The 26,414-nt window shown below is 46.3% G+C and overlaps 1 protein-coding gene across 1 annotated transcript in view; it reads right to left on the reverse strand.

Moving 5' to 3' along the window:
- Positions 1-26,414, reverse strand: part of SERPINE2 (serpin family E member 2) — a 75,364-nt gene that overhangs the window by 23,423 nt on the left and 25,527 nt on the right. The window contains exons 3-7 of the mRNA XM_046898389.1: positions 25,019-25,284; positions 23,705-23,824; positions 9,464-9,605; positions 7,991-8,125; positions 6,082-6,130 (exon numbers count right to left, since the gene is read on the reverse strand). The gene's annotated coding sequence lies outside the window, so the exon portion shown is untranslated. The remainder of the gene's footprint in view (positions 1-6,081; positions 6,131-7,990; positions 8,126-9,463; positions 9,606-23,704; positions 23,825-25,018; positions 25,285-26,414) is intronic.

A 26,414-nucleotide genomic window follows, 5' to 3' on the forward strand; every position in this document is an offset into this window, starting at 1 on the left:
CGATGCTCCTTCCTGGCATTTCAGATGAGACAGAAGTCTCGTCTTGGGAAAGCGCGTGTGAATCCTAATGCTGCCTGATAGCCCCAGGCTCCTCAGCTGACGGCGTAAAGTTGGAATTTCCACTGTTAATACCCAAACTGTGCTACCGTCAGTCCCAAAGAAACAGGAGATCCATTGGTCTGACGGAGTACAACACTTTCTTGTTAAGTCATCTCTGAGCTCGTTCTCCAGAAAATTTCTCATGCACAGCACAGTCCAGCTTTGAAGAAACAGGACAAGTATGTAATAAACCACATTTTTTCCCTCAGGAGTTTGGACTCTTCAGCACGAAGGAAAAAAACATCTCCTGGCATGAGCTGCAGCAGCAGCGGTTGGTGGTGTTTGAGTTTCCCAGCACCTGGTGTCCACCGAGATGGCCAGGAGAGCCCTCGCACAGTGCGCAATGCTGGCGGGCAGGACGAGGAGGCGGGCAGGATGGGGAGGTGGCTGGGAGCTTGGCCACAGGGAGGGGAAACTTGGGACAAGGCCCTGGCACTAGCAGGCAGGCTGTCCAGGAATGCTTTCTTCACAGGCAGTGCCATCAGAGATGGATGTTTCTTAGGCTTTTCATACAGCAGTCACTTTGCCATTTACTAATCAGCTCCTTTCTGCTATTTTCTTTTCTCCAAAATGCTTAATTTCTGCAAGACGTTCCCTCCTGAGCTGAGGAGTGCTGAATTTCAAGAAGAAAACAAACAACAAAAAAGCCCGCTTGCGTGATGATCACACTTTTAGCAGGAGTGACCTCTGAGTACCCGTTTTCCCTCATGGACAAACAGAGAAGGCTATGTATTGTGTCAGATCTCTTGCTTGACTGCTTAACGTCACGATGACCATATGGAGAAATGTTACTGAGTGGTCTGAGGACCCGTTTGGTACCATCTGGCTTATAGAATGGAGGCAGAAGAGCCAAGCCATGACTAGCCAGCTGCTCCGTTCTGGGCCAAGAATCCTGGCTCCAATAGGAAAGAATGAAGGCCTAAGCCAACATCCAACCCAACATACTCTCAGCCTGGGCCCAAACACAGAACTTCCAGGTGCAAACTTCACTATCTGTCTTCAATAGAAACAGGAAATCAGTAAGGGAAGTTGCATTTCACACAGATTAGCATGAACTAAGTTCAGTTTTGCGTGCACTCACTTTGGACAACATAGTTCCAACCTGGTGAAGCTGGAGCTGAATAGTTACAGCTAGAAGGCAATGCTGTCCCTTTTCTTTCTGGTTACCACAGTAGCCCACACCTGGATACTGAAGTAGCCCTGGGCAACCACCTCTCACACGAGCGTGGAATCATTTTCCACATAACACTGAGCTTTATTTCTGGATCCATTCTCCAAAGGAGCCTTCTGAGGGGCCCGATGAGCGCTGGAGGCACTGCAGTGACAAAATGGCCGGGCCTACGGCAGCCGGCAGCGAGGCTGGCTTAAACTGCTGTAGAAACTATGCTGCAGGAGGCACTGCAAGATCTGACTCAGATTCCTTTGTATGTGTGCATGTGGGCTACAATTTGTTGCTACTGAAATTCATTTCATACATAAGTACCTGTGCACAGAGATTAAAGGTGTGCACATGAAAGCAGAATTCACTGACGAGTCGCGTGTGCTGTGAGGCTACACTTGAAAGCACATAGGCTCGTCTGATGTTATCTCACCTTAGGAAGGGCAGATTTCAAACCATGCACAGAGTCTCTACTGAGGATACAGGAAATCTCATCCATTTTTTCCACTTGAAGCAAAACATCTCTCCCCACAGAGGGAAATGCTGCTGTCGCCCTGTATGATTTAGACTTAAAGAGGAAGCTGACAGACAGAAAGTCATGGAGAAACAGAAAAACTGATTCCAACACAAACAAGCCTAAGCTTCACAAAATAGGCTGTAGTTTTAACAGTCAGCTTAGGAGAAGACTAAAGCAGAGGCCCTTGATGAAAACTACCTTCTTTTGAGGCCAGAAGTTTTAGAGCACCTCTTTTCAAGCAGTTCAGATTGGAAATCCTGTGTTAAAAGTAAAAGAAACTTTCCGCACGTGTAATATAAAGCCAAGACTAAAAAATTACGGTGAAAGTGATAAGCCCATAGAATTTATTGTTTCTTGGATGGTTTTGACAGGCTGCCAACAGAATGGTGCTGCTATATGGAGAGTGGAAGAAATGACATTTTCTTTGCTTTAGATTGTTATAAAATTTTCGGTGCTTTACAGGCCCCCAGATGGTTTTTATAACCCCTGCAGGGGTTGCAACATATTGACTGAGAAACGCTGATTTATATAGCAAACTCCACTCCTATTGTTGGTAAAAAATTACCGCTTTGTATGTGTGTATATGCACAGTGGCTGAATATAAATTGAAGTCCAACAAATAATGAGATCTGAGGCAAAATCCACCACCTGGTGGTACATTAACTTGGATGAAATGTCCTTAATTTTACATAGGTGTAAATAAATGGGATATCTGGCCCTAAATCTCTTAGGTGAGCGCTGGATTGAGGACTAAAAAGTCTGTACTCTGTTTCACCCTGCAAACACAGCAGATTGCTGGCTGCTTTTACTGGTGGCAGCAATAGGAAAACATTTCCAATCAGCAGTTCTCCTGTTTATTTATTGGCTTTCACTGTGTTCATCTGAAGTGACTTAACTGGAAAGGATCGGTGACTTGGGTCGTACCGAGCCTTCAATGAAAACAATCCAGCAAGTGACCCCAACACCTTGAGAAGAGCGACCCTGGAATGTTTTGCATCTGTTCTGGAAACATCTGGAATGAACAGCACATCCAGCTTTTATTTCATTTTGGGCAGACCACTGGGTCCATCTGCATTTCACGTAGGCAGTAGAGCATAAGACAGCTCCTAAGGAATGGCGCCTTCCCGAAGCGTGTTGAAACCCAGTAGTGGACAATGAAGAGCTCATGCCGTGGTGTGGCTAACCCTGCACCTCTGCTCTTGGTGCACAGGGCCGGAGCTTGGGGTCCCAGGCAGCCCTCCTCTGAGCCCCTCCCGAGACCACCAGGGAGGAAATGCCGCTGTACCTGGTGCTGCATGCCAACAAGTGACCTCTTGCTCGTGCAGTGCGGTAGGTGGTCGCCGAGCACAGGAGTTCAATGTTAGCTCCCACAAAGGCAGGAGCTGTGCCTGTGTTCCCAGCGGAGCTCTTTAGCAACCATGGTTGAGGCTTTTCTGGAACAAAGCAGAGCTCTTAAACTCTCGTACTGATGCTTTCCTACTTTGCATTAAAGAATTAAAAATGCATTTGATCAGATAGAAGGAAAGGAAGAGCACGACACCAGAGCTTCACATTTAAGTCATTCCTCTGGGAGGGTGGAGACTGCAGTTTCACTCCTGCTTGCAAAGGCAGAGTGCTTTTGTACTTCACATTAATCAGACGGTGAATAAAATGCATGAACAATCCTTCAGCTGGGCAGAAAAAATAACTAAGGGCCTTGTCCTCAGCAACTTGCCTACTCCTTTGCATTGCAGCGCCTCGGTTGCTGCTCAGAGCTGGACCTGAGCCTGCATCCCTTGGCTCTGTGCTGGTGAGAGCAGAACTGCTGCACTCAACTTTCTTGCTGTTTGAAACAGGCAGCTTATAAAACCTTCAGCTCACAAACTTTCTCTGACAAGGCATGCACACAGCTCCTGGCTCCTTCAGCTCCTGCTCTGCTGAAGCCTTTTGACACCGTGATGCTAAGAAAGGGCAGCGAGCAGCTTCCAGATTACCTTGGATTTGCATGGATTTGGGACTAAGCCCCATCAGCAAAGCTCCTGCTTAAGCTTTCTCACACTGTGTTTCAGTTGTAGGACCCAAATGACCAGAGCTGGCAAACTTTTATTGTTGGTTCAACTATTTCTGCTCACTTGGACTGCTGTAAAAAGAGCAGGCAGCAGAACGGCCCCAGACCTGAGCAGGCAGTGAAGCAGGCTTGGCAGAGGGAAAAAGGCCAGTGCAAGCCAGGCGGCTCGGGGGAGGCGAGGCAGTGGAAGGAGCCTGAAGCACAAACAAAGCAAATGGCAGCCGTGAGGCTGTCCCCAGCCGAGGCAGGCCCGCTACCCAGGGCTGAGAGAGGCTGAGCACGACAGCAGGGTCAGCAGAGGGGGACGGTGTGAATGAAGGCTGCTTTTCTTTTGTTTTGTTTTGGCTGAAATCTGCCTGTTACTCAAAGCGGGGAACGCTACAGTTTGCTGTTGTAAATATCCTATTCTGAAACATGGGCTCTCTGGGCGCTCGGCCAAAGGACACAAGATCTCATCTGAAACTCTTCAGCTCTGTGAAAACCCAGTACTGCCATGTCAAGCCCAAATTACCTCCTCTTGGTGTGGGCAGGATGCAGTGCTTAAACTCCTTTGACATGCATTTCCTAGAGCTGAATTGCAGCTCACCCTGTGGCCCATCATTTACTATCTACATAAAAGCAGCAGGAGATGATTAGAGCAGGGAACTGCCCTGCTTTTGCTATATATAGTGCCCTGCCTGCTCAGCCTGTAACATTTTGCTGTTCGATTGTAAATAATAGCCTAAGAGAGGGAATCAAATGAAAATTGAACTCAGAAAAATTGGTGGTAAAAAAGCAGACAAGGAAAAAAGCACAACACAAACAAAACACAAAACCAATACCCAGGTCCAGGGCATACCGCAATAAGCCTTCTGCCTGAGCTTGAAAGCAGAAGGCAGCACTCACAGGGTGCATCCCACTGCCTGTCCTAGGCTTGCAACAACAGAGCACTGTGGGGCTGCAGCCTTTGCGGCCTGCTGGCAGGAACCAAATCTTCTGTGTCTCCTGGCATGCTCCTTCTGCTCAGCACCTGCCCGTGTGAGCTGGCATGAGGGTTTCCAGGGCTTCCAGCACTACACCTAAAGGAATTCTCACATTTATATTTCAAAGAGTGCTGGGAGGCCGCACACGCTTCTTTTACATGTATATATTTCAATCTATTCCAACTTGTTCCTCTTACGAATCATCGCATCATCATGAGCCATAATCGGGGCATATTAGCTTAAACTCTACACTGGACATGCTGAATGAAAAATACAACACGCATTTGCCTTGAATTTTGGGTACCTGGGCACAGCAATAAATACATTTTCTAACAAAGGCCCTAGGAGGTAAAGTCAACTTACTGCCATTTTACAGAAGAGCAGTGGAGGTAAAGTGGTCAGTCAGGGGTTATTCAGGAATTTGAGGGAATCTACCCCAGTTCTCAAGTCTTTCAACATGATTACTGACCCAGGAGGCCAGTTTCTTCTCAAACCAGATGGAAAAGCAACACATAAAGGAAAAACAACAAAGAATGGGGCGTTTTGTTTTGTTGTATTGCCAACAAGGAGTAAAAGAACAAAGCCATTAACAAAGCGCTTTCCCATGTGATTCAAATTAGGGCAGCCATAGTGGTTGAAGACAATTGTGTTTTCTTTCTTTTCAGTGATACTTTACAATTTGGGGAAGTTTTTTGGAATAAGTCAAGTTTGGTGCTGCCACCAGAAACTCACTGTGCCCTGCAGAAGTTCAGAGCGCTCCTGGTAGAGCAAATGAGGTGGCTAAATCTCAGCCACATCAGTACAGATTTTTCTATGCTGGGAAACAATCTGTCTATGGTTTGGATGGAGGAAGTGCTCCCGAACAAATGAAAAATGAATTGCAAAACCCATTAAGCTCACTTCTTTTTCATGAGTAAGGAATGAGTGAAAACAAACCAACAAATCCTTTTGGCTATGAATCAAAAAGGAGGCATACAACATTAGTTGGGCATTTCGCCATAACCTACTGAGAGAGCAATGGTCTCAATGAATTTTGGTCATGCTCTTCAGGAAATACACAATACATAGTTTACTCAAGATAACTTGATGATAACAGCTCGAGGCTGGGTTTTGGTTTTGGTTACTTGCTGTAGGTTTCTTTCTTACTCATCCCCTGGAAACCTGGCCTTGGCTCTGCTTTCTGCCACAGCCAGTTTCCTCAGATTTTGGTTTCTTTAGTTCATTCAAATGTAAAAGAGATAAAGAGGTTGTAGGGAATATTAAAAACAAACAAACAAACAAACAAACCAGAACTCACACACAAGAATTTCTCATCTGAAGTTTCACTATTTTGAGGCTTCCTTTGTCTGAAAATTAAAAAAAAAAAAAAATCAATTCTTAAAACATGTTTTTGTAAAAGAAGTGTTTGCAAAAATATGCTTTCCTGCCAGCTCAAACATGCTTTCTGATGAGCCATTTTTCTGGGACTACCCAGATGTTTTCCCTCTCCTGTGTCTTAATACAGTGTGTTGTCTTCTCTGAGAATGGCTCGGAGTCTGAATTAGCTTGGCATGCATTGGGTTGAACAGAATTGTCATTACTTCTGCTCCATACACTGAATTCGGGGATGTATTTGCCTAATTTATGTGCAGGAGCAAACCAACACATCTAGAAGGGACTTTTATTGTGATAAATAAAGGGAAGTTGTAGAGGCGGGGTGGTTTGGGCTATTTCCTGTATTTTACTGATAGGGAAACAATAAAAAGCTAATATTCTCTTGAGGTTTACAGATTAAGACTCCAGACATTTGTCTTTTTATTTTGTCTTTATTTTCCCCTTTTAAGTTTATCTCAGGGCTAACAAGTACACGAAGGATATGGTCTAAACATATATTCAGCCCAGGAATGTTAAATCGATTAAAAAGACTACTCTCTTTCACAAGTCTGCAGAGATGAACAAAGTTCAGGGTTTGAATTTCCACCCACTTGGCTGAAACAAACTACCACCAATATGTTCCGAGAGAGCTACTACTCAGTCAATAGCAAATACATCCAAGATAGCAAGTTAGGAGTTGAGAAGAGAAATGCTATGGCTGTGATCCTCCTAAGGTTCAAAGTGCTGTCTGAAATACTTGGCAGGTGCATCCTGGACTTGCTTACCACTCAGGCAAGGACAAGGCCCAGAGCAGGCAGCAGCAGTGTGGTAGAAATATGCCCCACTCCTGCCTGCTTGCCGTGACCTACCCACTGCCTGATACATCAGGGTAGCCACAACAGCTCATCCCCAAAAGTGAGCCTTCCAGATATGCACAGGAACACGCTTCCCCATCTTAAGAGAGCTAGACCTCACACCATAGCTGAGCCTCAGCATCACGCATGAGCTTGCCATTTCCCAGAACAAGGACTAATTGCTGTGTTTGACATGCTGGAGTGATATTCACAGGATATCCTTCTATGTTCGTTTTGCCAGAATGATTTGGAAGATGGCAGATCATGTGGTCCTTGGCTGCAAGTAAAGGGTTATTGACTTTCAACTAATTAACAAACTTCAGGTCTTACTTAGAAAGCCCTGTTATCTCTTTCCAAGATATTTCATATTATCTTTCCAGTCTCTTTATTTTCCTGCCTACACTTCTATTCTAATCCTGCTAATGATCTTCAACTTCTGTTTCTGCCACATTTTAAATGACCTCTCTCAGTCTCTAGGGCTCAGCAGTTAAGCACTCGGTTCTGATTAAGGTGAACTTTGTTACATATATATGAATATATACACATTTCAATTTCTCTATATAAAGCACATATCACCACTACAGCTGCCTGACAGGGAGCTGTAGCAAAGTGGGGATCAGCTTCTTCTCCCATGTAACAGTGACAGGACAAGAGGTAATGGCCTTAAGTTGTGCTAGAGGAGGTTCGGGTTGGATATCTGGTTGGAAAAGTTTCTTTTCAGAAAGATAGTGATGATGCATTGGCACGGGCTGCCCAGGGAGGTGGTGGAGTCACTGTCCCTGGAGGTGTTTAAGGAAAGGGTAGATGTAGCATTTAGGGACATGGTTTAGTGGGCAGTTTTGGTGGTAAATGGATGGACAGTTGGCCTAGATGATCTTAGATGTCTTTTCCAACCTTAATGATTCTATAATGCTACGATATTGATAAGCATTCTTTGGAGTGATCCCTCTTCCCATTTCCCCAGCCACCACCACCTGTTTGGGGTTCTTGATGTAGTACCTTCAGTTTTTGCAGACCCTTTTGCACTTCAGCACCAGCTTCTTGCAGGACTGGGACGTTGCTCTGCTTAGTAGGGCTTAGTTTAGCTTCTCTTGCCTATACTTTAGTCCAGACACCCTCTCATGTCACTTTGTGCTGCAACAACAGTAATTATGGGTTTAATTGGTTTGATGCTTTAAGAATTAGGCAGTAATTAAGACATATTGCTCATAATTCAAGAGATGATGAAGAAAGTCCTTTCACATGCCCCCTTCTTACAGCTGGAACTGAGGCTGGCTGTTTGTGAAGCCGTACAAGGCAGAAATAAACAGAGAGTTCACAGCTCAAACCCATTCTTTCTGAAAGAATTTTTTTAATAACGCAAGGCTAAATTGTAAATTAATGCCTTCATGCTCTGAGGTACAACAGCAGTCTGCTCTGGAGAACTGGCTGACAGTATGTAGCTAAAAAAAAGGGAAGAAAGGTGAGGACAAATCTAATTCTCTGGGATTTAGTTGCTACTGTGCATTAGGACTGATGCGTCAGCTACCCAATATAGGTCTACAGGAACTGTTTCATGTATTTTCGATTCATGGTGAACATGTATAAAAATATATACAAAATTATAAAGTTTGCTGTTGTTGTTAAAAGGCAGAGCCCACATACAGACACCACTCTGTGGGTTAAGTAGAGGGTGAAGATAACAGTCAAGAATCTCTCTGAGATGAGTATTCTAGATACTTCTGTAGTAGAAGAGCTGACTGCATGCTATGTCTGGTCAGGTGGGTTCCCACAAGGGATGATGCCACCAGGGATGAGGCAGGGAGGGGACAGACAGGATGCCCACAGCATCCTGACCTCTGCAGGGTCACCCCACAGGACGTGGGCACAGCTGACAGCCACAGACTGTGCTGCTGCCCTGTGGTCAGCCTCCACCACAACTTCCCCTCTCTGGCTCATCATGACAGCACAAGGTCATGCCCTGGCTTCATCAGATGGGCTGTGAACCTTCGTAGCTTTGGTATTTGTCTATCTCCAAGCTGTGTTCACTGTCTGCGTTTTCTGACCACACATAAGCTGGTGGGTGCATGGGCTGGCCTAACAAAACCACAGCTCTGCAGCAAAGTCTCCTTCTTGAGGTCTTCCTAGGGTCAGCACCTTTCTGGCCTAAACACACATATCCCAGCGGCCCAGTAAGGAAAGTGACCCTGTAACCGAGACAGGACACAAGGAACCAGAGGTTGTCTCATGTCACCTCATTGCAAAGGAAAACAAACAGCATGGCTTTGGCTTTTCTCATGCAGATAGCTCTGCCTCCCAATGTCATGACAGCCCCTACAAGAGAGGACATGCATCACTTCCCAAGCTCAGTCAGTGCCAGTAAGGTTTCTGCTGTCTGTTCCCCAGCTGTGCCATGTGTGCCTGGTGGATAAGCTTTCACATTAGAAATCCAGCATGCTGGCAGCAGTGCTCCCCAGCTCTGGTGTACTCTACCTGATGGGCTGGACAATGCTTTGGTGCCTGGTGCTGCATCCCTGTGCCTGCCTTTGGAATGGTGGCGCTCAGGAAATCTGTCCGTGCTTCAGAAGAATAGATCTCCACAGATATACGTCTGGTTTCAGCTTGTCTCCATCAGCTGCCCAAAGATGATAAATACACGGATTAGGATTCTTAACTACCAATTTCTGGACACCAAGAGCTGGATCTCTTTAGTGAAATGTGAATGTATTTCCCTCAGCCAACCCATGCAATTCATGTGGTGCACTGTGCAGTTCAGAAGCACGGAGGACCACGTAAAATGTCTACCCAGCTTAAAAATGACTGCAGTTAAGTGTCTCCATTGAGGATTCTTGTAATTACACACTGTGACAGAAGGGGCAAAAGGCGTGTGAAGCAACGCAAGGCGTGTGCATTAGTACTGGCTTTATGTTATCAGGATTCGTGTCCTACAGTATCAGAGGGAGCTATTTTGGCGGTCTGCCTATTATCAGGAAGGTAATCCTGATAGCAGTGAGCTGCATGAAGCGACCTCAACGTTCCCCAGCAACTTCCCACTTGGTTCTTACGCTAGTCCAAAGGTGGTGGTGACCTCACTCAGACTGAGCAATCATTTGTGCTGAATAAATGGCATATATCAAAACATTGGTTTTAGTAACTTGTAGGTAAAGACCAGGAATTAAGCTCAAAGTAGCTTTGAGACAGCTCCACAAGCTGTGCAAGCTTCTCTTATCCATTCATTTCTTCTAAGAGTATTTCCAAATCCCTGAGCTTCCAGGGAAGCCGTTTCTCACTGCCTCCTCTGGCCAGCACAGTCCTCAGAGGCACCCTGGGCTCTGCTTTCTGAGGCTGGTTATTTCTCTCCCAGGCAGAGCTCCTGGTAGCTTGCACAGCTTATTGCAATAAATCTTCACCTACTCGATTTTTATAAGTGTTTTTCACATCAAGTGTTGAGCAATTGAATATTACATCATTTGTACTGCATGTTCACTGTCATCAAGAACAGAAAACCTTCTACTGGATATTATTTCCTTTCAGATTCAAAACAAAGATACATCTACTAAGCCTGAGATTCTCCAACACTGCCAGTCTGGCCCCAGCCTCTAGCAGTTGTGGAGGATCAGTGCCAGGCAGCCAGCAAGTGACAGATCTCCCCCACCTTTCAGAAGTGGCTCCTTCAACACCAACAGAGTGATGCAGAAAGACTGAATTCCAGCTCAGCTAGAGCCCAGTTTGCACAGGAATAGTTATCCAAGGATCAGGGGCAGAGAATCAGAGCTTAGTGTCCATGCTCTGCCTTCACAATGAACGGAACATGTGAGGACAAACCATTACGGGTCTCTTTTTGTAATTGCTGGGAGTGACTCACCCTGAAAAGGCTACAATTAAAGAGTTCAAGGTGAATTACATCTCTGGTAATAACCATAAGGTGTTCAGGACTAGATTTTCGAGTTATACGTTTGCATATGTGCCTGCACAAATCATGCACACCATGTCTCTTGGCGCTAGCACAGCAACTGTGAGCACAGAGCTGGCATCTGTGCACGCCCATGGCCAGCTAGACCCCAGACTGGGCTTGGCCCGACCACCCAGTTTGGCACACCAATCCCTCACAGCAGCTGGCTCTCGCTTTCATTAAGTTGTTTTCAAAACAGTGCTGATAATAGAGCAGCAGAGGCTAAAAGCCACTTCCAAGTAATATAGACAAGACTGAGCTCACACATCATGCAAGCAGTGCCAGCAGCTCCTTTGATTTTGCATTTATCTTTCCTAAACACACTGCATTCAGTAATTCACACCTCCCATTTTGGGTTAACATACCTCAAGTTTGATCTCACCTCAGATTAAAGCCTTTTTTCTTGTCTGAAACACTCTTGCCAAGTATCCTTTCACATATTATTATCAACATCTACTGTTGGGCCAAGTTACCTCGTGGTGTGACTGGCTGCCCCTGCAACCAGCACTGGTGAAGTGAGGAAACACACATGGCAGATGCTTGTGCTCCAGCCCCAGCCTGCAGGGCAGCACTCAGCACTCCTTCCCCAGCTTCTCTCCAGCCCTTGTTTCTGAGATGGAGCTGGGGACACGGAGAACTGCCACTAAAGGCAAATGGGATGATCAAGATGAAGCGCCATTTTCCTCTTAGCTCTTTATAAAAATCACGGTAAGAATTTTTTTCAAACAAAATAAAGCAGATCCCAACGTCCCTAGGCTCTTTGCCCATTTGGTACCCATTTGTTCTAGAAACTCTTAGCACTGGCAATTTTAACACGTTTTGCTCTATTTTGCTATCCTTAAGCAGTCATTTCAATACTGGGCACTGTAAGATACATCTTGACAGCAACATCTCTATTCACACTTCTTCAATCTGCCCTTGATAAATCATCTAGTATATTTTCAACTCCTTTTCTGGATTGGCATTCAGACCTTCGCTTGGTATTTCTGGAGTGTTAACAGCTGTCTCCCTATTCCTGGTGAATACTTAGCGAAGGTTCTTGAAAATAATCTCAAACACCTACTGCTCTGCTCCTAGGGCTGTTCGTGTTTTCCATAGATGCGCTCATGTAGACCATTAGAGCACTACCACTGTGGTCACCCCTTGTGACACTGGTATCTCAGTTTGCTAAATGCTGCGTGAGATTAGAGATACACTTAGAAAAGACAATGCAGAGGGATGGGAGATAAGTTGCAAAATAAAAAGAGTGGATAAGGAACTGAGGCACATTTGGCTTTCAACCGAGCATGCAGTGCATACTCCATAGGAACATAAAAGAACAAGGATGTAGCACATTACAGTTCTTAAATCTCTTACAGAAGAATAGAATTCTGGATTATTAACAATGACTGGTTTCACAGTTCAGCAGGAATAAAAAACTTTCCCATGGCTAAATGTTCAGTTAGCTATTTGGGGAGCTGGGCTCAGTCCCTGACCTGCCAACAACCTTTCAGTACAACCTTTCAAAAACCCCTTTTTTGCTTTGCTGTACCTCTCAAATTTGGTTTTCTCTACCTCTGTCTGTAAAGTGGGTAAATGCCATTTCATTTCTGCAGTGCCAGACAGCAGAAGTTTGGAGCGGGGAGGTGCTCAAATAGCACAGAGCCTTAAAAGAGTTGCTCCTTTCAAGTTGACTATCGCCCATCTTGCTGAGGATTTTTGATGTGTATGTAACAGAAGGTAGCTAGCAAAATGAAGCAATTAGATCTGTGACATTTTCAGCTGCCTAATGAGTTTCACTTCTGCTTGTCACACAAGTATTTTGGAATTGGAGCTTGTGTTACCAGTTTTCAATATTTTACGCTTTTTCAGGCTGCAATTCAACAGCTGTCTCAATATTGCAGTCAGAGCCAACATATTCCATATAGATTTTCCTCAATATGTTGTCATCTCTTAAAAACCCTTGCCATGCTGTTTCGCTATTCACGGTTTGATCATGGCCGTTTTCATTATAAATCTGGCACTTGAATCCTTTTCCTACAAATATGTGAACTGAGGTTTAATGCCAGTGAGTGCAATTTCTCTGAAAGCTCAGCTTTCTGCCCCAGCTCTTTTCCCCCACCCTTCCAGGCTGCACATTGTGAGCCTGCTAGTCAGTTCTGTACACAAAACACCACAAATCTCCTGCAGAATACTACACCTTCCAACCATTCATGGTTGTGCTCTATTCTACTTTCTAGGTACAAGAAGGTATTATATTTAACACCCATGTTATTGCAAGGCTTTCTGTGGCCCAGCCCCTCTTCGGGCTGGCAACAAAAATCTGCCCTTATAATCAAAGCTCTGTGTGCAGTTACTGTATTATTCCCTGCAAAATATCTTCCTGCATTCAGAATGACTTCTGCTGGAGATCTATGTGGTGAAAGAGCCCTGCCCTTCCATCCTTTGGCATGGTTAGAGCTGTATTAATCTCCCACTTCTGTTCTCAGTCCTGCCTACATAACAAGCCCTCATGCCAAAGTACAAGGGAATCTTGTTCCATGCAATGAGCAATTATGACAATTGCCTGTACTGATTTTAGGATTAAACCAGCAGTATCCTTACCCCCCATATACAGATGAATATTATCTGCAGCTATATATTCCTGCTAATTTGCACATCCCACAACTCATGTGCAGGAATCTCTGTGGCAGTCCACCTCTGCATTCTGCATGGAGGTGGGACACTCCTACCAGTGACTGCACCCCAATAGCTTTAAGTCATTCTTTGGACTATGTTTTTTTTCTCTACTTAGATCACCAACTTTTTAGAGAATGTTGTATTTAGGAAGAAGGAAAACACGATTTGTATTTTATATGCAATATTATAATAGTACTTGAAAGTATTTCTTGAAACAAAGCCTAGATAGTAACAAATGTTCATTTTTATTACTAGGGTAAGAGGAGGCATGTTGTCTTTTTATCCACTGCGTTCTTCATGCAACCTGAAAGTATGTAGGAACATTAGACTCTTCCAATTCAGTAATGCTATCATACTCTTTTGCCTTCTGAAAGTGCCTTATGCAATTTGTCAAAATCTGCAAGTTCAGAACTATTTGTGAATTTCAGAGCTATGTTTAGATCAATCATTCACAGCTCAATGAGTATCATCTTTGTTTAGTAATTCAGACAACCTTCTTTCTTAATTCACCATATGTTACTGAAATCTGTGAGCAGTCCCTTGCCTTCTCTCACAGGTATCATGTCCATAAAAGCAATAACTACTCTGCTTGCCTTACAATTATATATCCTATAAGAAATAATCTCCCTGGCTCTTCTCTGAGTATCTCCCTAGCTCCTAGTGCCTCCCAGCCAAAAGGATAAACTCTGCCTCTCTCCTGTCCTGTCCTGAAGAGCCAAACACCTCTAAACATCCAGCCTTGGTCAGCCCAGCCCAGCCTGGCCCACGCAGCATGGTGACTGCTGGCTGCAGCTCCTCACACCCACCTGCACACAGCTGAACTGCTTTGGAGGTGCCCCCACTCTTTCGCATTACAGAAAGAGTTCAGAGGATCCAGACTTTAAACCAGACCGTATTTGGAGATCTGGATCCTACTGGGGCCCTGCCAGGCTCTGCACACTGTTGTCAAGAAATCTGCCTGTGTGAGGATATCATACAAGGACACCAAGATCACCCACATCTGCTCACACACAGACACAGCACTTAATGCTCAAAGTCAGTGGGACGTGATCACACTTGAGTATTCTTCCTGCCTCTTGTCACTGTTGTAAAATATTATTTTCCAGTCTCAGTTTAATCCTTTCCCCCTGCACTGGGTCTTGTTTTGTCCCAGTTCTGCCATCATTCTGCTTCCACATGCTGTACCACCACTGGTGCACCCTCCCATGCCCTCTGCCCATGGCAGTCACTGGGTGAACGCCACCAAGGGTCACCAGCTTTATTTATGTTTCACAATAGCTAAACCGAGTTGCAAGGAGGTGAAGTGATTTGCTGGTGGCCATCGAGCAGTCTGGAGCACTGGGACAAGAAGTCAGGCCAACGAGACCTTGGTCTTTGCCCTGCCCAGCTGGAAGCAATGCCCGTCCTTCCAACACACCCACACACAGGCACCGCACCTACTGCACTGCTGAAACGAGCACTGCTCTTCAGGGTGAAAAACGTTCACAGCCATTGTCAACCCTGGCAAATCCATGGTCAGGACTGTGCCTGGGCTGGGGCAATAGCTCAGTAAACTAATGCTGAACACAAATGTCGCACACAGCGAGGGGACTCTATCCTGGTGCTTGTCACATAGACAGGGCCAGCAAGCTGTCCCCCGGCTGCTCCTGGTTGTCCCACCCGTGGCAGCCTGGGCCTCACACAGCCCTGCCTGGCGAGCTCCTTCTGCCCTCTGGGGCTGGGCAGCGCTGGGCCCGGCCTGGCACAGAGAGCCGGCAGCCATCCACACAGCCCACATCAACCAGTGCTCTGCCAGGCACAGCAAAGGGTTAAATACCAGCGAGGGATTTCTCTCCAAGCCATTCAAAGGACTAAGAAAACGGAAACGAGCCCAAATTTAAACTGAAGGGGTCCATTCTTCTGCCAAGCCACTCGGCTCCCTAATCAACTGAGGCCTTGTTTCACAGCTGGGCCCAGAGGCTGCAGAACTGAGCGCAGACACGGGCCAGGCCGTGAGTGAGAGCCACAAAGGATGTCTCTTCTGTTGCACCTCCTCGGTGCTGCCTCAGCAGCACCTTCACACTGTGTGCCTCAGTGTGCAGCTAGGGCCAGGCCTGCAGGGCAAGGACCTTTCCCCCTCTTCCCCCAAATGTAACCCACGTTGAGGTTTCTTAAGTGCCATGGGCTGTGCGAGTGGAGCCACTCGCTGCCAGTCCCACAGCCCCGCAGCTGGCTGCATTGCTGGCTCCTGGGGAGACACTGCCTTCACGTCTTCGTGGCCTCATCTAGTCATGCAATGATTTCTGATACACGCACTTTTATTTCAGTTATAATGGAGTCAGGGGGAAAAACACCCACGAATACCAGAAAGCTGATTATTCTGGGAAACTTTGAAGTTCCCTTCTCTAGTGGTATTCTTTGATGGTGCTATTAAATAAATAATGATTTTACATCTAAGGCTTATCTCATTGCTCAAAATACGCCATTATCCTCAGCATAAAAACCTCCTGACTGTTGGCCACCACAAACATCGGCATCACTGGGGGTTAGGAGTGCTCGAGGCCGACCTGCCCAGGCACGGGGCAGTGCCAGCTTTTAGCATTCTCCACTTGTGCAGCATGTGTGCTTTAACAGGAGGAGGGGAAGGGGCTGGGCAGTAGTAGGAAGGGGAGGCAGGCAAGAAAGAACCAGCAGATGTGAAAAAGAAACAGAATATGTGTCTTTTCATAAGGTTGTTCAGCCATGGCTGTGGGCACTTTTATGACAGTGGGAAGCGGGATGACATTTCTAGCACTGTGCTGAATTAAAAATACTAATGAAAAAGATCAGAAACTACAGCAGGAGGAACTCATTAAAGGCTTCGGCAACAGTGTGTGCACAAGTGGTTGCTGCATAAAGCAGGCCACCTAAAATAGTTTACTGTTACATATTTACTTCATGTGATAATGGCTCTGACTGCAGAGCTGGCAGGGTCAGGAATCCAGAAGTGCTCAGTACCTGCCCAGATCTGCCAGGGCTCCTCCTGCAGTCCCATCACTCGTTCCCTCACCATCCCTCTGCCAGGCAGCTGGTCCGATGGCTTCTCCCAGGGATGGGGCAGAGCGGTCAGAACAGGCTGGCACAGCTGCACCCCAATGAGTTTTGGCACAGGGGGTGTAGACACCCACCCCAGCAAAGCCATCACTTGCTCAATCAGAATGCAGCCCCACCAGCACTCATTCAAGGAGACCAGCGAGGAGGATGGGTGGGTTCACAGCGGTGCTGCAGGTGAGTCTATAAAGCAAGCAGCAAGCAACACTGGGCGCAGAGAGGATGGAAAGAATGGGGCAGAAACGCAGAAGCTGGAAAAAGAGCTGCCATGTTGTTCTTCCCTTTATCCACGCTTTTATGCCCTGATTTTTCTGAGATTTTTTTGCATGACAGATAAAAACTAGAAATCTTCTCCATCCTTCCCACAGCTGCCAGATATTCTTCACACTCCAAGAACAGCATCCTCTCCCCTCCCTGTCCTTCGTTCTCAGCTCCCACCTGCTCCTCCCAAAGCCTCCCCCAGCCACTGCTCCTCTCAGCAGTCACATAGAACCTTTTGTTAGAACTCTGCAACTTCATCATATGACAAGATTGGAAGGAGATGCTGCCACAGGCTTCTGTGCACAGAAGTGGCAGATTACTGGAAGCTGGGAATCTGTCCTGGGGAGGACAGGCAGCCTGTCTTCACTTCTCATATGCTGGTGGGACCGACCCTCCCTACCACCAGTGCAGTCACTGCTGTTGCCTCATGCAGAGCAAGGTTATATGGCTTTTTTATTTCTTTCCCAAAACAAAAGCCTGGCTGCAGGAAGCAGAGAGAAGAATCCTGGGAAGTATTGATATCTAGCATGTGAAAGCTGCGTTTAAAATCAAAGCTCAAGTACAGAGCTGTAAGGATGTTTGTTCAGGTGCCAATAGGAAGAGAGAAAGATGCTATGGTTACGTTCCCTTGTGGTGGCATGTGAGCACTGTACAGGCACCAGGAGCAGCCAGCAGCTGTCACCAGCAATGAAGTCCATGGGGAAAGGTCATTTCACTGGAAACCCTAGCCCCTTGCTGGGTTCTGGATCACTGACCTATGTAAACCTATCAGCTACCCCATCAAACCACCTTTGGCTGGCCGATTTCTTCCAGGTACCACTTTCAAAGAGAGGCTCTTCTGCCTGCAGTCCTGCTCACCAGAGCTTGGTGCAAGCTCCAGGTTTTGTATGGTTCCCACCAAGGGCAGCTGTGAGGAGTTAACAGCAGCTTTCTGGGCTGATGAAACCAGTTCAGGCCCAGCATTTGTCAAAGCCTTAGCTTCCCTGTAATCCAGTTTCCTTTTACTTAAGCCAGTCTAACTGAAGGCTACCAAAAAAAGGAGCAGTATATTTCTCTCACCATCAGACAGGTGCTCCTAGGGCGGACTGCCATATACATAATTATGGTCTGACACAAACCTAACTGACAATGCACAAAACATATGCTGCTTTGCACTGGATCAACGTGATCCATGTCAGTACATGGCTCAGTGGGACCCTGAGGCAACAGAAGGGAGAGGGCAGGAACGTGCACGCGGGATGTGGAGAGGCCACCTCTACTGGAAGCAGCTTACATCTGGATTAAGCATTTCAAGAACCCACACCCTCGGTTACACTGGAGTTAGCTTCCAGACCACTCACGGTCATTGTGGTTTGCAGTGTCCCTCCCAGAGGCCACCCCACGGAGCGCACCCAGCGCACCCTGATCTCCAGCACTTCCTGGGGCTTCACCTCCTGATCACACTGCGACTCCTGAAGCGCTTACGGGAACCTTTAGGAAGTAACTATGAACCACAGGAGTGGTTCCAGCGCAAAGCCAGCTGAGCAGCCTTGCTGCTCTGTAATCATTCGGTCTGTGGCAAGGCCACTGACAAAGCACTACTGTCCCAGTTCAGTAAAACATACATGTACGTAGCTTTATGCAGGCTGCTAAGGCTGAGCACAGCTCCAGAGTCCAGCAGGAGAAAAATGTGTAATTTTTTGCTAGTTTAAGCTACCCTAAAACCACATCCATAAAGCCATGACTGACCTGAAGCCACCATAAGACCATTTAAAAAGGCAAGTTACTGGAAGCTTAGGCTCCCCTTGCACTTACCATTCTGCCTGATGCCAGATATGCCTGAGAACCGTGGACGCAAATTTTGAAAAGCAGGAATAATTATAAACATTCTTCTCCTTCCTGACTCTGGGGAGAAAACAACAAAACAAAAACAGACAAGCAAAGAAAACCAACAAAAGCCCACTACAAGTCTGTTTCTAACAATCTCTTCTTTCAAGCATTTCCAGAAAACAAAAAGCTTGCAAGATTATGCAGAAAAAAGAAAGAAAGAAAGAAAGAAAGAAAGAAAGAAAGAAAGAAAGAAAGAAAGAAAGAAAGAAAGAAAGAAAGAAGGAGGTATTTTCAGTTGAAGAAGCAAAAATCTTGAATAATTTTTCAGAGTCTCCTCGTGGAATCCAATAAACACATTACCAAATTACACTGTATATTTTACTACGCTAAGTTATCTTTGTGTGTATTACAGGCACAGCATGAAGAAAAACAATAAAAAATATTAACCTTCTTCATATAAACCAGCAGAGTTAGAAAACATCTCATTGAATAAACTACTTTTGACATGAACAAATGGCGACATCTCCATGTAAAGTTGTCTTTTTTGGCTGCCTGACAAAGAAAAGCTTAAAGAACCACAAGTTTTGTTTCTTAAGGGCAAGTTCTTCTATTTTTATAAACTCGACAATCAATACTAAAGTATGAGCACAGGCACTTTCAACGTATGAACTGTATGCTTCGAGCAACTTTAATAGTGGAATCGTATGCATGTTGTTCTAAGAGTGTTTATTTTTGTTGTACCGCATAGGAGTGCTTAATGGAAAATACTGCATTGGCGCATAAAAGCAGATGAAGCAGCCATATATGTAGAAAAAAAAGAAGAGGAATAATTAATGTACAATATGTATATATATTGTGTTGATTTCTTGTAAGCAGAAGAGCACCATTAGCTTGAGGGAAGGCATAACCCCAAATAGGGAACTTGCACTGATTTCAGCCCTAGGCAGAAGTGCAGCAGAGGACATGAAGATCCTCCCCCTGGCTAGCACTAGGAGCAATAGGATTCTTTGTCCCTGGCAAGCATGTAGTATGCTGCATCCCCCTTAAATAGTATAGCTCAGGACTGAAAAGTTTTGATATTTAGCTTAAATGTATTTCTTAAACCAAGTGAAGGAGTGTGTGGTCCAGCACATCCCCTCTAGAGCCTCGCTCCAGCCCCTGCGTTTGGGCTGACAGTGGATCTGCCAGTCTGCATGAAGCTGGGAGCCAGCCAGAAGGGGTTGCATGTGTTGTTATAAGCTGACCCAGAAAGGACCTACCAACAACGCTTGTCTATAAAAGTATCACTCCTATTCATCTTACAGAATAAGGAGTGGACTTTTATGAGGCTAGCTGCGGGGTGAATCACTGCTGTCCATTATTCACAGCTGAAATGCGATTTGACCTGCTGCTAGTTTTAAGGAAAGAATGACTTTTCCCATCAGGCCCACTTTCAGATCTGGTGAGGATTTTCACAATGCATATTTATCATGCAAAAAGGAGGCTCTTTCACTCTGATATTGATATTAGGCGCAGATGGGCTGCTGGTTCCCATGCAGATGATAACGTTGCAGGGAATTTCACTTGATATTAAATGGAAAGCAGCTCAGATTTGCATGTATCTCCAGAAATGACACAAGAATTATCTTGAGCATCAATATCGCTAATGATCTGAATGTGAAGCAAAAAACAAACACGTAGCAACAAGGAGCACATGTCACAAGATGAGTCCAACAACTGTGAAAAGACTGCACACTGAAGGAGGAAAAACAGGACACTCAGAAGAAACTGAAAATCAGGCTTGGTCCCAGTGCCAAAAATAACCTCACAGCCAACTCTTGGCAACTGTATTCTAATGAGGCCACGCATTGCTCCTTTTTTGTTAGCAATAGACTGATTTCTGGTAGGTATTCCCTTAAAATAGCATTAATGGAGGCACTGAAACAGAATATCACTCAGAGAGTGGTGATGCACTGGAACAGGTTGCCCAAGGAGGTTGTGGATGCCCCATCCCTGGAGGCATTCAAGGCCAGGCTGGATGTGGCTCTGGGCAGCCTGGTTTGTGGTTGGCGACCCTGCCCACAGCAGGGGAGTTGGAACTGTACGATCCTTTTCAACCCAGGCCATTCTTTGATTCTATGGTATCACCCAGACTAAGACGTGGCATTAAAGTCCAGGCAAATGGGTGTCCCACACATCCTCTGCATGTGGGCCTCCTGCAAGCAGGGTTCTCTTATTTAATTAAACAAACATGCGTACACATGAAAACAAACAAAGACAAATCTTGACTGTGTTCTACAAATACTTAAAAGGAAGCAGAACCTGCTGCAGATATAACTCAGAGGCACATCCTGTGGCTGTTTTGGCATTTGAACAAAGGGAAGACATTTCTGCTGTTGGTCCAGTGGAGCCCATGTTGCATCCTAAAATCATCAGTGAAGCACGGCATGGAGGTTTGGGCACCAGTGAGAGATACTACAAACACAGCAGTCAGTTGGAGGTGCTGGGTCAATCCTGTTCCCTGCAGGGCCCAAGGCAAGCAGGGCTGTGTCCCCTGGCCCCACTGTGGTTCTCTCCAGGCTCACCTGGGGCAGGCAGCACCCCGAGGAGATGGGTGTCATTCACCCACCTGCAATGGGAACCGATCTGTGCATCGCTCCGCAGAGTGAAGCAGAGCAGCCTGGCAGGAATGGGAGTTTCCATTTTTCAAAATAATCTTGGCTGTCTGACCCTTTCTAATAGCGATGAAGTGATTGTGTGATTATTACAACAACATGGCTGCTGCCACAGAAACAAATTGCAGTGTCTTAACCACAAAACTAAAGAGCCTGCTGCAGAGGAAGCTGCGTTCTGAGGAACTGCTTTTTCAGCTGTGAGTGGTGAACCAGTTCCTCTGGACCCGCTCAGCTACAGAGGTCACACAGCAGCCCCAGTCTGCATTCCCATAGAAGTGTACGTGATGTCCCAAATCACTTTACAGACAGAGAGTGGCTCATACTTGATGGCTTGAGGTCAAATAGCAGTTTTGTTATACTAGGAACTGAAGTAGGACTTTCTAAAGAGCCCTTGCGTTACAGCCTCTTCCACTGAAGCTGAAATACAATCCCAGGAGTCCGCAGTTGCCAAGAAATCTCTTCTGTAGCAACAATATCCATGCACGAGCATGACTGAGATACCTCAGGGCAGACCCATCCTTTCATAAAGTCCCTGTAAGCAAAAGGACTTCTCCACTGGCCATAGCCTTGGAGCATGTGGCCATGGGGCAGCACTGAAAGCTATTCAGGGCCCGAAGTCTTAGTGAGATCTAGGGATCTGCTTAAAGGGAGGGAAGAAAAGTTCTTTCTGCATAGCCACGGTGAAAATAATAAAGACCCCAAAAACAGTTGGTCAAACAAAACAAAACAAAACAAAACTCACCCTACTTGCAGTAGGTGAGTTTTGAGCTCAAAACTCAAAACTTGCAGGGTTTTGAGATGAGCCACCTCCCAGCCCTGCTGATCCCATACAGTCAGTACCAGCTCTGGGCTGACACAGCTCACAAACACTCCACGGGGGTTCTAGAAGTTAAACAAATAGAGCAGGAGGTTGTAGCCATTGCCCGAAGGACAGGGAGCACAGGAAGCTGGTTTGCTAGCAAGCAAAGCTCTTGTGCTGGAATCTCCAGTAATTAGCAACAAGAAAACAAAAACCAAAATTTATGAGGGGAAGAAAAATCAAGCCCTTCCTGTTTAAGTGTTCTCTTTTCACATGTTTTGCTTGGAAGAGCCGCTTAAAATACAAACAAAGACAGGGTCTCAAGCACAGAATAGACCGATGCTCAGCAAAAGCCATGCTAGCATCCCAAATCACAGGAACGTGGATCAATGCAGCCTTTTTTTGGCTCCCCCCAGTGCACACTCTGCTGGGACTGTCCAGGAGGCAGCCCAGTGCTGCCTGCCACCCCAACCCTGATCCCAGCACACACCTGCAAGGCCAACTGGCCGCTCCTGCTTGAGCATTGCTGTGGAACCGAGCTGCCAAGTGATAGACCCGGCATCTCCTTCCTGCTTCCTGACGAGCACCCTGCCATGGCAGCACTGCATGGGCTGATGGTACCTGGTCACATGTCTGCAGGGAGCTGCTGTGCTCCATGCCCCTGGTCTCCCTGCACTGCTGGGAAGCGCTCCCGGTGCCTGCATCCATGTAACGAGGTCCCCAGGCAGAGCTGAAGCCATGACCCAGATTTCAATGGCTCTCCAAGCTGTGCTTATGCATGTTCAGCATGGCTGTGTTTACTCTTTATAACTGCAGATAAACTGCAAATTAGGGAGAACCCCAGGCCCTTTTTTTCCCCCTGTAGTCTAAATAACTTCATGTCTGCTTCACTGTCCTGGTTTTGTCTATGTTGGCATTCTTGGATACTTCAGAAGAAAACCTCAATCAAAGTTCAGACTTTTCAGATTGCTGGCAAGCCCTGGCATATGCTGTGCGGAGCAGGGCCTATGGTGGTTCTGTTCAGAGGACATTTGGCAGACCTGATCCCAGATGGACACAAGGAAATTCTCAGTGCTGATCGCTCTGTTGCAGCCCAGGGTTCTTCCTCCCCCCCCCCCCCCCCGTGCAGATGCTTGCCACCAGCATTTGTGGGGAGCAGACAGGGCTCTGCAGAGCCTGCTGAAGCCTTTTACACATTAAAAAGCAAATGAATGGGTGGCTATTAGAGGGTTGTATATTTTTTTTGCTAAAAATAACTCTCCCAGTCTCTCACCCTGCACATTTCAGCTCAGCTCCAGACTGCCGTTAATTTACACTTACTGGAAGAGAGCAGGAATTGTAATGTTTCTTTGCAGAAATATTTCGTATTTTAGTGCCTCACATTGCTGACTTCCTTCATGGCCCTTCCTGGAGGCCCAGCAAGGGCTGGGGGTACCCGCATTGGTCAGAGAGTGCTCTCAGAGCCGCATTGAGAAGCACCTGTCTGTGTGAGGTTGCCCACAGCCCTCTCCTCTGCTCCCCAGCCTACCTACCCAGCTCGGGGCTGCTCCGCTCCTCCAGATGGCACGGATGGGGCTGTGACGCCAAGCAGAAGATCTTTAAAGTGCAACTTGTAGGATTTGCATCCTCAAAGGTCTACAAAAAGTGTAAATCTGCATTTTGGAGAAAAAGGAAAAGGTCACTTCTGAAACAGCTGCCATCTAAGTGCAGTGACAAAAGGCAGGGAATGGAGGGCAGCGTGCACCGGGGAGGCAGAGAAGTGCGTTTCCCCACTTTGGCAAGCAGGGCTGGCCCTGCAAGCTGCCTGGGTTGCCCCAGCACAGCCCCGAAGGCCCCGTGGTATGGCTGTGACCCGAAGGTATCCACACCTACAGGAATCCACCTGGTGACGCCAATGCTGCAGAGCAGAGGCACTAGATTGTCCTTAATGGGCACATAAATGCGTGTTTTGTTCTCCGTCACATTTAGCGTGGGAGATGAATTCACGCACAGATGTAGATCAGCTCCATTTTAATCACAATCTGCCACCTTCTTTCTAGCATTCAAATTTATAGCAACATTAATAGCTCAAAAATAATAGCGTTTACTGAGCACTGGATTTCTGTAAACTGGGAGGAAGCAACAGTTCCTAGCAAAGAGCCTAGAAATCAGCAGAGCTTGAATGACTGCAAGCTTTTTCACCCTGATTAACACATCCTCGTGTATGGGCAGAAAGTTTCCAATGCAGCTGTAAGAAAATAATTCCATGGATTATGTCACATCGATTCAAACCAAAATTCAAATCCAAAGAGAAAGCAGAAAATCATTCCCTCTGTTCTTACAGAAAATATCACTGCCTCAATTAGGTGCTACAGATGCTTGGAGTAAACATGTTTTCCACTGGTTTTCTTAGAACCATACCCACTTAAATCTTCAATATTCTTCTGCATGTTCATTTTTCATCCCATCACAGTGCCACGCCTCTGGGTGTTAGTGGTTGAGGGGATATTGCCAAGCAATGCAAGCCAGAAAGAGCTGGGATAAGAAGGGAAAATATGGCCTTTACATAGTAAATAAACTTTTCAGCCTTGATGTTATGGCTGCTGTCAGCATAACTCAGAGGGGAAAAGAACGATCCAGTGCTAGTTCATTTCTTGGACCATGCAAATGTCCACCCCTCCAGTTTTCAATCTGCTCTCAATCCAATGGAAATAATGCACACAACTGAGCATTTAGTCCTCCAATAAATCTCATCTTTGTGTGAAATCACGGGGATTCAGGTTTAAAACTAGATTATCTTCAGTTCTAGAGAATCTAAACAAACTGATGAAGTAGCAAACAAATAACAGTAAGGTAGGAATAGGTACCTCTAATGTCTGTAGATAGTTCACATGGACTGCACATGTCACATGGATATGGAGACCTTCAGAATAACAGGGCAAGTCAGTGACCTTGTTGGAGCACTCCATGCCCAAACAGCCTGGAAGATGGAAACCTCCACGCCTACAGAAGTGCTTCCCAGTGCTGGATGGGGTGATGCAGAGGCAGGGATGCTGGTGGTCCCCACAGCCCAGCTGCACCGCGCTGCTCTCCAGGAGCACCATCACAAAGTTGCTGCTGCATCTTTCTTCACCTGTTAAAGAGTGGGAAGTGGAGAGAGAAGGAAAGAAGTCAGTGAGCTTGTAGGTGTTACAGACACAGTTTGCTTTAGAGCTAAAAATCCTAGCATATGGCACGCAGCATCTGGGAGAATGTTAATGGCGTGATATAAAATTGGTTCTCTTTTATTTCACTTTATTGGGACCGTATTTGGTCACAGTGTGCTGTAATAAGATCTATTTCTATAGCTTGTCTCTTAAATTTTAATCTGAGAGCAACATTTACAAACATTACAACCTACCAGTTGTTTCTACATTGCAGGGCTGCATGCAGATCAGTCAGTGTATACATAAACATGTCATGTGCAAGGGGATCTGCCACACTCTCCCAAAGAACTGTTGAAGAATTGTTTTAGAGAAGATGCTGGCTGATAAAGAAGGACTTTTCAGCCATTGCTTTACCAGCTGTGGCTTGAGCTCCCATCACTGTCACGTCATCAAAGAGCAGCTCCCAGCAGTGCCTGCCACGCTCCTGGCCAGCCCAGGCCAAGCAGCAGCATCACCTCCCAGCCCCAGCTGAGATGTTTCTCTCTGGTGCTCTCCAGAAACTTCCCTCAGCCTTTGGTCAGCTGAACAGTTGCATATGAGAACAGTGGAAAGAGCCCAAATGTACTTTTGCAAACACGAGCAGGGTCTGCAAGAAACGCACAGGCTGATGAGATAAAATGGGAGTTCTTTTAACAGGAAAACCATGTTTTCTTTGGCCTACATACAGCCGAGAGCTTTCCAGGTGCTCAAACTTAAAGATCTAGCACAGCATTAATTATCGAACAGCACAAAAGGAGGCCTGAGGAAATGATTCCTCCTTCCTCCCATTCAGCGCATGGCATGGCCGGCCCCAGCTGCTGCACCTCGGTTGGATTTTTCATCTGCTCTGAAAGACACTCATTTTCTTCCTCCTTTCCTTCCTGATGCAGTCCCCCAAGCAGGAGCAGCCCTGGCGGCTCTTGCTGTGAGGATGCGGTTGGCCGCTCGGGGCCCAAAGCTCACACGCTCCTTCATCCCACCAGCCCAGGCCACTGCCCGCTCACCCGTGGCCTCGCTGCTGGAAATCCAGGCAATTCATCTCCGCCTGCACTTACTGCAAGTTCTTCCTCTTAGGGCG

Source organism: Gallus gallus, chromosome 9 (assembly GCF_016699485.2).
Source record: "Gallus gallus isolate bGalGal1 chromosome 9, bGalGal1.mat.broiler.GRCg7b, whole genome shotgun sequence".
Classification (NCBI taxonomy): Eukaryota; Metazoa; Chordata; class Aves; order Galliformes; family Phasianidae; genus Gallus; species Gallus gallus.